This window comes from Lynx rufus, unplaced genomic scaffold (assembly GCF_022079265.1).
Source record: "Lynx rufus isolate CCGP_SWC_20201006 ecotype Redwood Valley unplaced genomic scaffold, mLynRuf1.p SCAF_4, whole genome shotgun sequence".
Lineage (NCBI taxonomy): Eukaryota > Metazoa > Chordata > Mammalia > Carnivora > Felidae > Lynx > Lynx rufus.
The window spans coordinates 149,993,953-150,010,122 of record NW_025814856.1 but is presented as its reverse complement, the minus strand read 5'-3'; the positions used below and the strand labels follow the sequence as shown (position 1 = coordinate 150,010,122).

General features: G+C 38.1%; 1 protein-coding gene and 1 pseudogene across 2 annotated transcripts in view; both read right to left on the bottom strand.

The window, feature by feature from the left end:
• Positions 1 to 16,170, bottom strand: part of EXOC4 (exocyst complex component 4) — a 756,122-nt gene that overhangs the window by 470,642 nt on the left and 269,310 nt on the right. The window lies entirely within an intron of this gene.
• On the bottom strand, positions 2,307 to 2,450 carry LOC124525282 (uncharacterized; annotated as a pseudogene).

The following is a 16,170-nucleotide window of genomic DNA, read 5'->3' as shown; positions in this document are numbered from 1 at the left end:
CTTATATACACTGTCAGATCTTTCCAGTTAATCCACAGAAGGCTTTCCTGCCTGCTCACAATTCAATGTCAGCAACACTGCCATCTTGGCACAGTTAGGCAACTATTTGATATTTTCTTGCATTTTGGCGTTATCTTATCAAAATTAGTGGTGCACAGCAAAACAAGTGTGCGTACTGCTGATAAGCACACAGGTCTCATAAATATGTTCCAGTTGAGACATAAATGTAAAATATTAGGTGTGCAAAAGTATAGACTCTCTAACAGTCACCACACATTCACTAAGAGAAGCCTGTAAACCTGAGGGTTTGAGTACAGAAGAATATTAATCTTCATGCATAAAATGCAAAAGATTGTGCCCCAAACTGAAGCATTAGTAGGTACTTCATACTTCTTTTGGCTCTCTGAGAACAAAACTCAAAGCTTTACCATATCTGTGTGTGTACCTATATACATACACATATACATATATATGAACATATACATACATATATATACATATATACACATACATATATACATATATATGTACATACATATATACATATATATATATACATATATTTGAAACATAATCTACTCCATATACATTTGGAGTTTATTCCCCCAGTACTGGGTCTTCTTCACTGTTTATTCTCATAAAACAGTGGGTTAATAATGCATGCTTCACTGTAACGTCACAATCTCTACTCCGCTTTGCAAACGGTTTGCTTCCTTTTGCAAATGACAGCAACTACCTGCTGGTACCTGACATCAAATTTCCTTCACTTTTCTGAAAGTTACGTCAACTTACACATTTCATCTTATGGTCAAAACTTAAGCTGTTCTCTTATCATTCGTGTCCTTTGGACATCATTCGTTTCCTTTGGACATCATTCGTGTCCTTTGGACATCACTGACGTCCCCTTCATTCAAGTCCTGTGGCGTGACGGAAAACTCTCTGCTTACTTTCTCTTCTTGTACCAAGTATTACACATTTCCCCACATGATTAAGCTTCTCTTCCTTCATCGCCTCACAACTTACTGTCACCTTTCTAGTTATCTGAGCTCCTTTTTACTGATATATTGACCTTTAAAAAAATTAAGCCTTAATTATTCTTGGTTCTTTCTCAAAGGGAGTTCCAAATGCATGAAGTTGGTATGTTACTGTTCTTATAGTGCCATCTTCTCCCTTATCTTGAAAACTGGCTCTCTCAAATTTGTTTCCCTAGTTCTTTTTTTCTTTTTTTTTTTTTTCTTAGCTAAAAAATATATCACTAGGGATGCCAGGCTTATCAATGTGAATCATATCATTAATCTATTCATACCACACACTCAACATTCTTAGAATTCAGACTGTACCTGTTCTTCTAAATCAATCTTTCAATAAGCATCTTATAAAATGAAATTGCTTTGAGACACTAATTGGTTCAAAAATTATTATGATCTGCATATTTCTTTATGAGTCCTGTCCCTTCTTATATGCAGAAAAAATTAAGCACTCTTTTCTTTGCATTCCCAAACATCTCTACCATTGAACTGATCACACTTGTTGTGTTATTATTTGTATAATTTGATTTGGAAATCCTATCAATCCTACTAAGCTATAAAGTACCCAGTAAGAGGGTGTGCAGCAAGGTTTCTTGCATGTAAATGTACTCGATAAAAATTAGGTGACTTGGTGAGATCACAAATAAAGCAAAATCAAAGCAGAAGTCAAATGATTTTTCCATCATTTATATTTGGATAATTTCCATGTGGATTGAAAATTTGAATGTAAAAAAATTAAACATAAAAGTAATGAAAGAAATGAGAAAATTCCTCACATTATAACCTCAGCCAGTAGAACTCTTTTGTAATTGAGTCACAAAGAATCCATAGAAGAAAAGCTTGTTATACTTAACAGAATAAAAATCAAACATTTCTGATGGCAAAAACTATGGTAAGGAAAGTCAAAAGATCAATAGGAAAAAAACTGGAAATTCATATCTCAAAGTGCTCACTTACCTGTTAATGAATCCCTACAAATCAACAAAAACGGGGGAAAATGAGTTAATTAAAAATTATACAAAATAATATAAATAGGTCACACAAAAAGGAAATATAGAAAGTCCTTAAACATATATATGTGTGTGTTTGTGTGTGTGTGTATGTGTATGTATGTATGTATTTATATATATATATATAAAGTTGAACCTGAGAAGAAAAATACGAATTCAAACTAAAACACTGTTTTCTGTTACATGTCAGAAAGGGAATGAGTCAAGAGCTTGGTAATATAGTGGATATTGACTGAATATCCATTACATGGATATGAATGAGAATGCAAAGAAATAGTTTCAAACCTAGTTTGGTGAAACTATAAGCTGGCACAACCACCATGGTGGTCAGTATGACAGTGTCCATTAAATCACAAATGTGCATAACCAGTGGGGTCTGCACTTGATCTTAGCCAAAAGGCCGAGAGGTGATACCCAGTGAAGTCTGCAGACTCCTATATTCATACATTTATATTGCAGCTCTGCTTGTGAGAAGAAAAAAATCAGAAACAAGTTGAATGCCCAATAACAGAGGAGCAGTTCTCTAACTTCTGGTTTATCAGTTCAATGAAATGCTCTCACCATAAAAAGGAAAGAAGAAAGAAAACTCCATGATACACCCAATGAAAACAACCATGTTCAGAACAGTATTTCTAATGTGCTATCACCAATGCAAAAAAGGAATAAAGAATATAGACATATTTGCTTACTTATGCAAAAACTATCTCTGAAATGGTACATAAGCAACTAAAGGTATCTGCTGTCTGTGGGAAAGACGGTAGAGTGGCTGGTCTACGGGGGTCACAGGGAGATGTTTACCATGCACACTTTTAAACCTTTGAATTCTGAATCATAAGGGTGTATTACCTATTTACGTTGACTTTTTCAAAATAGTAAAATCGAAGGCTTTTTTTAGGGCAGCATAGTGTATCAAAGTTTTAAAGAAAGAAAAAAAAGCCAAATGATTTTATTCTCACATCAGTACTTTTATGGAGTACACAAACACATGTGAAAACTTCCATTTTTCTTCACATCCTACATGACTCCATAGAGATGCCCAGATTTGTCATTTAAAATATTCTAAATCTTTAGTCCAATATTATTATATCCATAGAAACATAATTATCCAGTATAACAAGATTACCTATGCATAATCATAAAATCCTTTAAATCCAGTTTCGTGAAAGCATTTACAGTGGCAGGCATCCTTCATTCTTTCCACAAATATTTACTGAGCACCTATTATGTGAAAGACCTTGTTGAAGGCACAAAGGATAAAAGAGAGAAGAAAACAAGCATGGTCCCTGCCCTGCTAGAGCTAATATTCTAGTGGGTAGAAGACCAAGTAATTGAGTTTCAACATGCATCTGTAGTCAATGCATACTGATCATGCATCACAAATAAATGATGTTTCTTGTTTAAAAAAAAAAAAACTTAATTCAGAGGATTGATTTACAATGGTTTAAGAATTTACTCACTAGAAAGAACATTTGAGTGTTGTTAAATCCTAATCCTATTAACGTACATACGACACGTTAAGTCATGCTGTATGCGTATTCTTCTCTATGACGCTCACAACCACCCTGTGAGATAGGTCCTATTATTGTTTCCACTATACAGATGAAGAAACTGAGACGAAGATGGGTTAAATACTACCTACCTCTACAGCTCATGAAATAACCACTCTCTAAACACTGCCTCTTGCATGTCTCTCACTGCTGGTTTCTGACTTCCAGAGAGATTATAGATAAAGTACACAGGAGTTTCAAGTCTAGCCCTTGGCCCTCTTCACTCCAAACCCAAAATATAATTCCTGGCATTAGAAGGCTATAAATCTAAAATTCATGAAAATGTGGCTAAATTAAAATCATGCTAAAAAAATGGAATCTATTATCTTCACTTTCATTCAGGCCAATGCATTTGCATACCTTCATAAATGATACTGAACTCACGTTCTTGTAAAAAATTAAACCATTTGGGCACCGGGGTGGCACAGTCAGTTAAGCGTCCGACTTCAGCTCAGGTCATGATCTCACAGTTGGTGAGTTCGAGCCTCACATCGGGCTCTCAGCACAGAGCCCCCGCCTTGGATCCTCTGTCAACCTTTCTCTCTGAAACCACCCCCCCCCAAAAAATAAACAAATCATGCCCGAATGAGTAACTCAGCAGCAAATTCAGATAGACAGAGTGGGTGGTGTCAAAGAGAGTGGTCTCAGTGTATAATTAATTCAATTCCTGGCAACTGTGCCTAAACAATTTTCTACCATCACCCAATTTTGCATTCATGTTGAAAGTGTGAGCAAGTATATTTGAACCACTATGTTTTAAGGCCCAATTTTGCAAGGTCTTCATCTAGTATTGGGTTTGTCTCATTTTTCTAACTGATGTCACTTAGTTTTACCAAATCCATTTCCATGAAAACACAGACAGGAAACACAGACCATGTATCAGACACCTCCCACTCAAACCACACATAACGAGGCTACAGCTGGTGCAGATTCAATTCAACTGTTAAGAGGTGTTTGGAGGAAGAGTTCTAACAGATAGGTGTACTTGTCTTTAGGTTCTTAAAAATAACTAGAGCATCCTAATTGTTCTATACAAGCAAACCCATCTGACCCAGGCAACAACAGAAAAGAGGAAATAAAGTGACATATAATGATGGGGAAGCAATGGAGAAATAAAACTGGAAACCTCACAGCCAATAGTGGCTGCAGCTCAACGAAACTCAATGCTTACAGATGTTCATGAGAGAGCTCATTTGCTAATTCTTTAGAAACATACACTTCTTGGGGCACTTGTGTGGCTCAATCAGATCATGACTGGCTCACATCATGATCTCACGGTTTGTGAGTTCAAGCCCCCCCTCCGGCCGCCCCCCCAGTCGGGCTCTCTGCTGTCAGCACGGAGCCCACTTAGGACCCTCTGTCTCCCTCTATCTCTGCCCCTCCCCTGTGTGCTCTTGCTCGCTCTCTCTCTCTCTCAAAAATAAATATTTTTTTAAAAAATGACCATCAGTGGCAGAGTTTGACAACCCACCAGTACACATCAAACCAATTTAACACTCAACCTCCCAAATGCTGACCGCAAACAGTCCTCCTTGCCCTGAAACAGCCATTTGAATTTTTTTTTTCAGTGGCACTGAAATGACCACAATGATTTCATCCTCTTCCCATGACTTCATGAGTCACCAGCCTATCCCTGTAGGCCAGCACATTCCTAATGAGTCTATTATTAAAATTCATTAGTACTGAGTTTGGCCACAGGGGGGCTAGCAATACAAAAATGTGATGACTAACCCCGGGACTAAAAATTAAAAGCTCTTATTAAGAGGCACAAGGATTAGTAAGGACACATTAAGATCCTTTTATTTTAGATTTCATAAGTAACAAGGTCCCAGTATGATACATGAGCCCCATAATGCATTAGTTGTATCATTAGACACTACAATGACTCAATGCCCTCAATCCTTCTTTCAATTTGTTGCCTTAGTACAAAACAAGAATATTTCATCTGTGCTTATCTGAAACTAATTGCAATTTTCCAGCTCTTCACACACTTGCAGAAAACAGCTATGGTTAAACTAAAGCTAATATTTTTCCTAGGTAAGAAAGAACTCTATTTGTCAGGGGTATGCCATAACTGCTGAAGCAATGAGACCTAATAAAAATGACAAGTCTGGAAGTGCCAGATGCATGGGATTTAGAGAACCACGCGAACCAGAAGCACAAGGCTGCAATTTCAGGAAGCAGAGGAACTGAGGAAAACAGAACCCGAGAGTCAGAGAGGCACCGTGAGGCTAATCCAGAGGTCAGGCATGGCCCAGGGAAACTTCTCTCGCTGCCTTCTCCTTGTCTATCATGGCAGCAGAAACCAAACTCTGGGCCTGGGCAGCGTGGAAGAGGACAGCAGAGCTGGCAGAGAGCAAAAGCACCCTTCACAGAAGCTCAACTATTTTTTAACAGTAAAAAGCAAACGAGCAAACACAACTGGAGTCATCACTCCAACTCCTGGGCAACGGCCAAGGTAATTCAGTCTCAATGAGTCAAGGAATGGCATTTAAAACTGAGGGAAACCAAGTATAAATTATTTCTAGGATTTCCAGGGCTCTGTCCTGCACTGTACAGGTGGCAGCCAAGTAGAGAGAAAGGCTTCTTAGAAACCCTTGGGGGGGGGGGGAGGAGATGAAGACTTAATTAAGGGGTATTGGGAAATACTGGTTTAAGACGTTATCTCGGTATCTCTGTATCTCTACCTCTGGTACGAAACTGGGTTTGTACAATTTAAAATGTTTCCAATGGTGATTTTTCACCTTTTTTTGCAAAGACAGGTAGTGTTGAATGGCTATCCAAGGCAGATCCAACCTCACTTACCACAACAGAGGCTAAAATGCCAAAGGCTAGCTTTTGTCAACCTTATCTGCATAGAGGGATGGTCAAGTGAGCAGACAGAAGGTGAGATTATCTGAAAATGCGTTCCTTTTTCTTTATTTTTTTAAAGTTTATTTATTTTGAGAGAGAGAGTGAGAGAGCAGGAGAGGTGCAGAGAATCCCAAGCAGGTTCCACACCGTCTAGCGCAGAGCCCGATGTGGGGCTCGAACTCACAAAACATGAGATCATGACCTGAGCCGAAATCAAGAGTCAGACACTCAACTGATTGAGCTACCCAGGTGCCTCAGAGCCTTCCTTTTTCTAACAAAGGGACAAACTGATGCATCCCATCCCTTACCCTCTTGCCTCAAACATGAATATAATGACTGCATTGCAGCAGCCATCTTGTGACCACCTGAGAAAAGCCAAAAGAACTGTACAGAATTAGCTCTGATTTCATTGCATCACTGAACCAACCGCCTATCTCCAGACTTTTTATGTGAATAATAAACTCCTACAATCATCAGGTTTCCTGTTATGTACAACTGAATGCATTCTGAACTGATACAAGTGCATTTCTGTATCCTAAAATTCAACCCCTGTGCAAGGAAGATGCAACCCCATCATGTACGTCAATGTAAACAGTTATTTCTGAGTGGCAGGACTATAGGAAACCTTTATTTTCTTCCTTTACTTACATCTGTTCCTAAATTATAATTATTCCATGAAGCTTTATTTGGTTAAGGAGAAATCGCAAATATTCATTTGACACTAATACAGCCACGTAAGCTACTTTAACATAAAGAGACAGGTTGAAAAAAAATGGAGTTATACCATGATTCTAGAAAGTAAGTCTCAGAATAAGAAGCCAATTCTGAGCTTATATATCTATGTATTCAATATATTCCCATCAAAAAAGAGATGTGTAATAGAACCTGACATGCTAATTCTCAATTTCATCTGGAAGAACAAACACCAGCCAATAATATTTTCTAAAGGAAAAAAATAGAAAGTACTTGTCCTACTGGTTTCTAAGGACAACAGCACACCACACTGAACTGGAACAGGCACAGGCCAATAGCTAAATTATAATTTCTAGAGAGCCCAGAACGATACCCATGTACCTAAGCTACAGCAGGCAGGCATCTAAGGATGCCTTTTACTAGTCACTACACTTTTATCCCTGTGGTTCTGGTTGGGGCTGACCATGTTCTTGCATGACTTCATTTCTAGGATACCATGAAGGGTAGCTACCCAAACTGAGATTTTTGGACTGAAGAGCAAAAGAATCAGTCTCTTTCTGGGTAGATGAAAAGCCCAGGAACCACTTACAAAAGGACTGTCTACAGCAGGAAGTTAAGAATGAAACCAACTTGTAGACAGGAAGATGAGAAATGGAGAGAAAGAAAGAGAGAAAGCGAATGAAAACATGATGGCATCTGAGTCCCCAAGTCATAGCTGTTTTTCCAGGGAAGGGTTATTTTAAAAAGGTTAAAAACCAGTAAGCTATAAAGGAAGAAATAGATAGAATTAATGACATAAATCCTTAAACTTTTGCATAATGACAGACATTGCACACAAGGTTTAAAAAATGAGCAACAAACTGAGAGAAAATAATTTTGTCGTATTTAATGAAAAAGGATATCCAGAATATATACAAGTAGAGAAGTAGAGAATATATCCAGAAGTAGAGAAAAACGGTCAAGAGATAAGAATCTGACAATTTGGGGAAAAAGGAAAATAGAAATACATACCAAATGCAAACCAAAGCTGAGGGTAATTGGCTGAACTGCTTAAAATCAGATACACATTTTATATAATTACTGTGTATTATCATACATTTCTCCTCATGAGCCCTTCAGGCTTAAAATAGCAGAGAGGGCTAACATGGCCAGTCTTATGGGATCCCGGAGGCACCCTAGCTGGGTACAGAATTTCATTCTTCCACCCCTCATACATCTCTTAGAGGCCACCACCAGGAGCATTCTCCTTCCGAGCAACTGAAAGTTTAGCAGATGACAGGAACAAGTATCAACAGCGTTAACTCTCAGACATCTTAAATGATCAGGATTCCATTACATACAATTTACATCTTTTCTCTCTTCAGTGAATACATACATCTATGTCCATGGGGACTATCAGAAAAACATAAAACATTAATTCCTTTAAAACTGAAAAAAGAGAATAGGAAAGAGATTTAAAGAATACATGTAACATTTGTTTGTAGTTTCCAAAATTATTGTCCTACCATTAAAAGCAGGGAGGTGTCAGCTTAAACACATTTTTCCCATTAAGTAGTCAATATCTACACACCCACCCCAAAATACCTCAGGTATTTTATGAACTTAAAAGAAACGATCGTTCATACATCTAATTGAAGACATTGATTATTATGAAGTTATAACTAAAACCTGAAATATAAAATATGCAATAACTCTTAATTTTAAGTTATACCTGAACTCTCAGAAGCCACAATTCTAACTAACACTTTTATTAGATTTCCCTTTTACACATTTCCTGGGAACCACATTTATAACAGATTCCAGGACAAAAATGTTTTTACTAAAAAAAGAAAGAAGAGAACCAAAATGTCAGCTAACATTTCCTTTCAGGAAGCATCTTACCGTGGGTGTTATAACAGGCATATTTCGGCTTTGATCAAGGAATAAAAAGCAGATGAATTAACAAACATATGACATAGGTCAGAAACAACGCGTGAGGGGAAAACACTTACCATACTAATTCCCCATGCGTGTGCTCTTTTAAGTACAATGAAAAATGGACTGCTGGATTTGAGCAGTTAGTATCAGGAGGATTTTCTTTACTATTAACATCTCGACAGGTTCTAACGGTACAAATCTAGTAACTATTTATTTAAAGTAAAATTCTAATTTTTTTATAAGCTCGTGAAAAATGGAAAGCTTTATTTTAAAACTGAATCACGAACACTGGACTCATGAAATCCGCAGGCCATTTATAGAATGCATATGGCATGTATCAATTAACTGGCAGAGAATCAATATGCAACTTAGGATTTTTGTGTTTGCTGTACTTGGGAAGGAGGAGAGGAGGCCAGGTGGTACTTAAAAGAGTGTGATACCTACAACGTTCGAAGAAAAAGGAGTTGAAGAAAAGCTGTATAATTTAGTTGAAGGGATGAGTATGTGTCTCCGTGGTCAAACACCCCAGTCACCTGCTCTAGGTTAGCTGCTGTTTTCTGAAGAGCTCAGGGGCCAAGATGCTGCTGAGACTGCTGAGGCGAGAGGCACTCAGACTCCAAAGCAAGCCCACCCTCTACCGAACCATGTAGTTTCTCCGACTTAACTCCGTTCATACTCACTCGTTGCGGAAACACGTGGGAACAGAAAGGATCAACGAAAGACATGGGCAGGAAACCCAACCCTGGCCTTGGCTACGGGGAAGGTTCCCTGGCTTGCTTGGCTTCCTCTCTTTTCACTTCTACTTCACTGTGGATTATCCAGAGACAAAGTCCTTAGTCCTCTGCTCTTGAAAACACCTACGGCTTCAGCATTTCATTCATCATTTCCACTGATACCCACCCAAACCACTCCATTGGTGTCTCCTTTCCCTCACATCCAGCCCCATGATCCTTCCTAAAGTGGTTAATTCTCCTCAGACCCCCTTTGTAGGTCTCCAGCATCTAAGCCTAAGTGCCCATCTTAAACGCCAAAATTCATCCTTTACATGGTATTTATTTTGTTTCTTTAAAAAGCTGATATAGCATATTCCATTGACTATAAAGTTGGAACCTGACTCCTCTCTTACCGGTCAGGGTGGGAGTCATGAATTTGGCGGTGACACAGGGACAGAAGATGGAGGGGAACAATAAGGAACTGGACACTAAAATCAAGTTCATCTTAACAAAATGAGATGGAAAAAGTAGGGCAAGAAATCTCTTCTCAAAATAAGAAGAATTAACTCTAGATATGTATGGAAATTCCATTTAGGATAAGAATCAGCGACAGGAAACAGCCAGAAGGGACTATTTGTACTGAAATACAAGCCATTAACTTGAGCCAAGCTAACAGCAAATGACTGCACTGGCAACTGCTGGCTGCAGATAATTAGTTTAGAACCTATTTTAACATGAATATTTTATCATGCAGCACAAAACTCGTTATGGAGAAGAATTAGAGAGCCAGGACGTCTGAAAGCTCTGGAGAGGTGATCTGTCAGCTCCCAATAAAGAGCCTTCTAGAAGAAAGCAGGTTTAGTGATTCAGCAAGACTGGATTTCATTAAAGTTACAGCAATCCATTAGGAACATTCTGGCGACGGAGAGTACTGGTACCAAGCTACCCTGCAACAGCATCACTATGGGCACCAAGTGACAGGAAAAATGAAGTCCGTGAAAAGCCACCTCAGGTGTAACAATTTTCTCAGGGAGGTACACACATCCTGTTTCTGTCAGCAGCAACCTAATTTGCCTGGCCAATTCTTTCATAAGAGCCTAGCTACCTTATATGTTTACGTATATAAAAGGTGAAACATTCAACATTTTGAAAATTAAAAAAACTGCATTTTGCCAGCTATGTAGAAGTGTCATGCCATTATTTTTACTTCAAAAACAGTTGCATATCGAGTGTGTGTCATCATAGTTAACAACCACTGGTAACAGTCTTCTGTGCATTATCTATTTAATCCTCAGAATTTACCCTGTGATATAGGTAACCACTGTTGTCCTTGTTTTGTAGATGACAAAATACCAATGTGATGCCAAGTATTTGTCTAAATTCATGAAGCTGAAGGAACAAAGAGCAGTCTGGGGCACCTGGGTGGCTCAGCACCTTGAGTGTCTGACTCTTGATTTCATGATCCCGGGGTCATGAGCCCGGTGTCAGGTTCCATGCTAAGCACGGAGCCTGCTTAGGATTTTCTCTCTCCCTTTGCCCCTCACCCTCTCTCCCCTGCTTGCCCTCTCTCTCTCTCTAAAATAAAAATATACACACATACATATATCTGGCAGTCTGATTCTAAAGTCTGTGTTCTAGGTGTATTTCATGGGACCTTAGGGCTTCTGAATATAAAGCTGTTTCATAGAAAAAATTAATGTCTGTAAATTTTATTGTAAAAATAAAATAAAAATAGGAGCATATAGGTATTACTCAAAAAAGAAAACTCTAGTGAGGAAATAAATACACCTAAAAATAAATTATAGGTATCTTTGAGGGTGAGACATGAAATGTCTTGCCTGGGAAAAGAGTTAACACATAGCTAATGTACTACATCTTCTTAACCACTACATAGTCAGTGACCGGCAAAGAAAAAAGGTATTTTAATCACTGTTATTTTGGGGTATCTGGGTGGCTCAGTCGGTTGAGCGTCCGACCTCGGCTCAGGTCATGATCTCGCGGTTTGTGAGTTCGAGCCCCGCGTCGGGCTCTGTGATGATGGCTCAGAGCCTGGGGCCTGCTTCAGATTCTGTGTCTCCTCTCTCTGTCCCTCCCCCACTTGTGCTCTGACTCTTTCTGCCTCTCAAAAAAAAAAAAAGTAATCATTGCTACTTTTTCAATCTATCCAGACACCTTACTCTCTGCAAAGAACAGGCAAATCTCCACAGCTCCCTAAGCTGATGGAGACTCAATAAATATTTGTTCATTGTTATTTAGATAAATAACTTGCCCAGGCCGTTCTGTGTTACAGGAATTAATCCATACCCAGGGGCATTACAGGCTAGATTCAATTTTCCAGTAACTTCTAATCCACTGCTTTCCCAAATATTTTCCATCCATAGCAACGTTTTAGAGGTTTCTATATATTTTACACATACTGCTATACATAAGGGGAGCTAGAAGATGGGAGAATCTTATGCTCACTAATCTGTCATTTTTTAATTGAAGTATAATCAACATACAGCGTTACACTGCTTTCAGGTGTATAAGAATTCAGCAATTCTATACATTTCTCAGTGTTCATCAAGCTTAAGTGTACTCTTAATTCCCTTTATTTACCCATTTCCCTACCACCTCCCCTCTGGCAACCACCAGTTTGCTCTCAGTTAACCCATCTTTTGATTCTATAAACATTTACTGCTTGTAAGTTGCAAGGCACAAGGTGATAAAAAAAATTAGTAAGATAGGATTCTTGCCCATAAGGATCTCACAGTTAAGTTGGGGAGACAAATGTATAAATAAAAAATTGTAATACAATGTGATGATTATTAATATATAAGGAACTACTGAAATAGGAAAGAGAAGACATTAGACTCTAAGAGGTCAGGTAGGGCTCTATGGATGAAAACTGACACACAGAATGATAGGCAGACCTGGGACAAGAGCAGATTCAAGTACATTAATAAAGAAAAAATGACAATGGAGACCAAGTCTAAGACCTGAAATATGCTCTGTGATTAGAATCCTGATGTATGGTAATTTTATTAGAGAAAAGTCAGTTTGGTTGTATTTTGAAGCACACATCAGGCAGAGTGGTTAGATACTAACCTAGCACCAGATGAAGGTTGAAGGACGGAAGCAATGAACTTCTCTACCAGAGAGCAACTTATTTTGATGTTGACAAAAATTATAACATTTCTATTTTTGGAGCAGCAAGCTTAGGAACCTAGAATTTATACATATTTCAAGATTCTTCTTGCCCAAACCTTATTAACAATAAAGACTTTTAGAGAATAGTATTTCATCACCAAACGCTAAACCTTAAAGTTTGATCAACCTATGGTAACACAGTCTATAAAATTTTATAGCTTTAAGGAATTGGCCTGGGCTGCATTCCTACAGATATTAACATGGGATAAAGTATGACCTGAGAGAAGCTGACATTCAAATATCTCAATTTATGTAACAGGCAATCCAAAATTTTTCAATGTACAATTGAATTTTCACTTTCAAGAGAGCTTACTTCTGCATTCCTCTAAACAGCACATTTCCCAAGGAATTTACATTATAAGATTTAAAATTTGTATTACTTCATTTTATAAAATAGGAATATTTATAGATCTACATAACATCTACTTACTAGGTAAAACAAGGTTTAAGCACCATAGAATAGACATGGGTGGTGGCACGAGGCACTGGTGACATGCTACCATCGAGTTAAAAACCTACCACAACTTTAGATTTTCCAACAGCAAATAAACCCTGTGATCACCTCTCACCATGCTGGGAACATGGAAAATCTAGCTGGGTCATACTGACTTGCCCTGGTCGTCATCCCTTATTCCTGGCTCCCCTTATCTACTCCATTTCTATTAAAGAAAATTTGGGTCTGGTAGAGTCCGGAAGATACTTAAAGGCAGAAAATCAGATTTGAGATGGACTTTGGAAGACAGACTTTATTGAGTACAAATTGAGTTTAAAAGGGAGAAAGGGTTCAAGGTAGAACTAACAGCACGTGCAAAGGCACCATGGGTGGCAAGTATAAAGAGCCGGAATGTTCAGGGAATGCAACGAGAGGAAGAAGTACAAAAAGAAAGCAGCAACTGGAAGAGTAGACAGGTGGCATATTGAAGTCTTGAAAAGGAAAGCAACATATTTATAATAGTATTTGAAGACCACTCAACGCAGTCCATAAAAGCAGAGGGAATTTCTTTCATAGAAGACAGATGTAGTCCGAGTGCGAGGCAGCAAAAGGCCTGAATCAACTGGGGCCATGGGAATGGGAAAATATGAATTACAGACATACTGTGATTTAATAATATCTTTTACATGTATATCATACTTTACAAAAACCACTTTCTATCCATTATATTTGATTCTCATGATAATCCTGTAAAGTTAAGTAGGAGATAGAATACTGTCTGTACCTTATCAATAATGACTCTGTGCCTGAGATGTGCCCAGTGTCACCTGCTATTAAATGGCAAAGACAGTATTAGAGCTCAGTGCACGTCAACCCAAGGATCCTTCAACTATACAAAAAAAGCAAAGAGATCAGACATGAAGAAGGGTAAGTTCTGTTCCTTCCTTTGTTATCTCAAACATATTTTGTTCAAAGATTTCTTAATTTTTGAAGAAGTTAAACAAGATGTGCCTTGAATTCATAAATACCTAAGATACCATGAATACCGTAAGAAAAAATTATGTTTTCTTATCAAGAAAATATGGTGTTTAGTGCTTCACACCAGACAGCGTGTAACAGGCTATGAATACCACGGTGGATACATTCATGTGGGCTGATTGGGCTGACTGTATTGATTAGATGCATATGATCAATTCTACCACCAGTCCCAACTAGAGATACTCCTCCCTCCAAGCCCATTCCAAGTAACCACTGAGTCTCAGGAATAACTAACCCTGCGGGTGTCAGTGGTGGGAAGGAGGGAATTCCTAGTGTATCTGGCTTTTGAAAGAATTTCAAATATCAATAATAATGCCTCAATTTCCCCAACATGTGGGTATCAATAAAAATACCCCCAGTTAGGGGTGCTGGGTGGCTCAGTCGGCTGAGCGTCCGAGTTCGGCTCAGGTCACAATCTCACAGTTCACGAGTTCAAGCCCCACATCAGGCTCTGTGCTGACAGCTCGGAGCCTGGAGCCTGTTTTGGATTCTGTGTCTCCCTCTCTCTCTGCCCCCACCCCCTGCCTTGCTCCGCTATGTCTCTATCTCTCAAAACTAGACAAACATTAAAGAAAATTTTTAATACCCCCAGTTAAAAGTCTCAGATGTTTGCTAAACTGTAAACAAGAAGTACCTTTTTGTTTTTATATGACAACAGTAACACAGACATCCTCAATGATTTCTGCCCTATTAAAACACCTGCTTTGAAGAAAAGCTAAAACATTTAAGACACGATGTAAAACAATGCTAGCTGACATATAAACCAGTAACTCTGGAGCTTAGAGAAGCATTTATATGAGGTCTGAAAACCAGGTTCAATGAAGTTTTTTTTTTTTCCATTTCTGAAATCAAGGTTCTTAATGATATAAAACAACCGCAATATCATGCAGTCAGAATGCAACTAATTTTATTACTTTTTATATTCAATCAAAATGCCAAATGCTATTCACAACACCATTATCCCTGAACCATGAAAACATGTTTAAATTCATTATTATTATTACATTTAAGGATGTCCAAAATGATCTAACTCTATCTTCTCTAAAGACTCAATAAGATTAAAAAAAAATTAATTTTCCTCTCCACTCCCCAAGTCAGAAACGGATACACTGCTCCCTGCTGTTAATGAGGTAATAGAAACCCTACTCCTATAGCACTAATGCACTTACTTAATGAATTATTTTTTTCTTGGTAATCACTGTAATAACAGTAACTCATCCCAAACTTCAGCATCTTAACACTGGCATATTATTTCCATTTCCATATTTAGTTTGCTTACCTCTTGGACAAATTTAAATGAATGAAAAGCAGCTAGATTACAGGTGGGAAGGACCCCAAAAGAAATACCATATGGAGATCCATGTGCTTTGGCACTTTATCAGCATGTGACAGAATCCTGGAATATAGCTTCAGAATAACTGACATCCTCTATGTATCAATTCTCTGTACTGGTGCTCTAGAACGTTCACATTTTAAACCTTATGCTAACATATTCCCTAACTACTGAAGGCAGTAAATCAAAATGCACAGCAGTTACTTTTCTCCTTCCAAAAAAGTAAACAGAGCAATTTCAAAACAACTCAAATTACAAAAACATTATCTCCCTATCCTCTTCATGCAGTAAAATTGTAAGATGAACCTTTCTTTCTGAAGAAAAACCTGGAAAAAAAAAATCAAACGTCAAATTACGGCAGTGCGGTTGATGTGTGCAAAATGGAAGCATCTCTCACCTAGCAAAAGTCACATAGC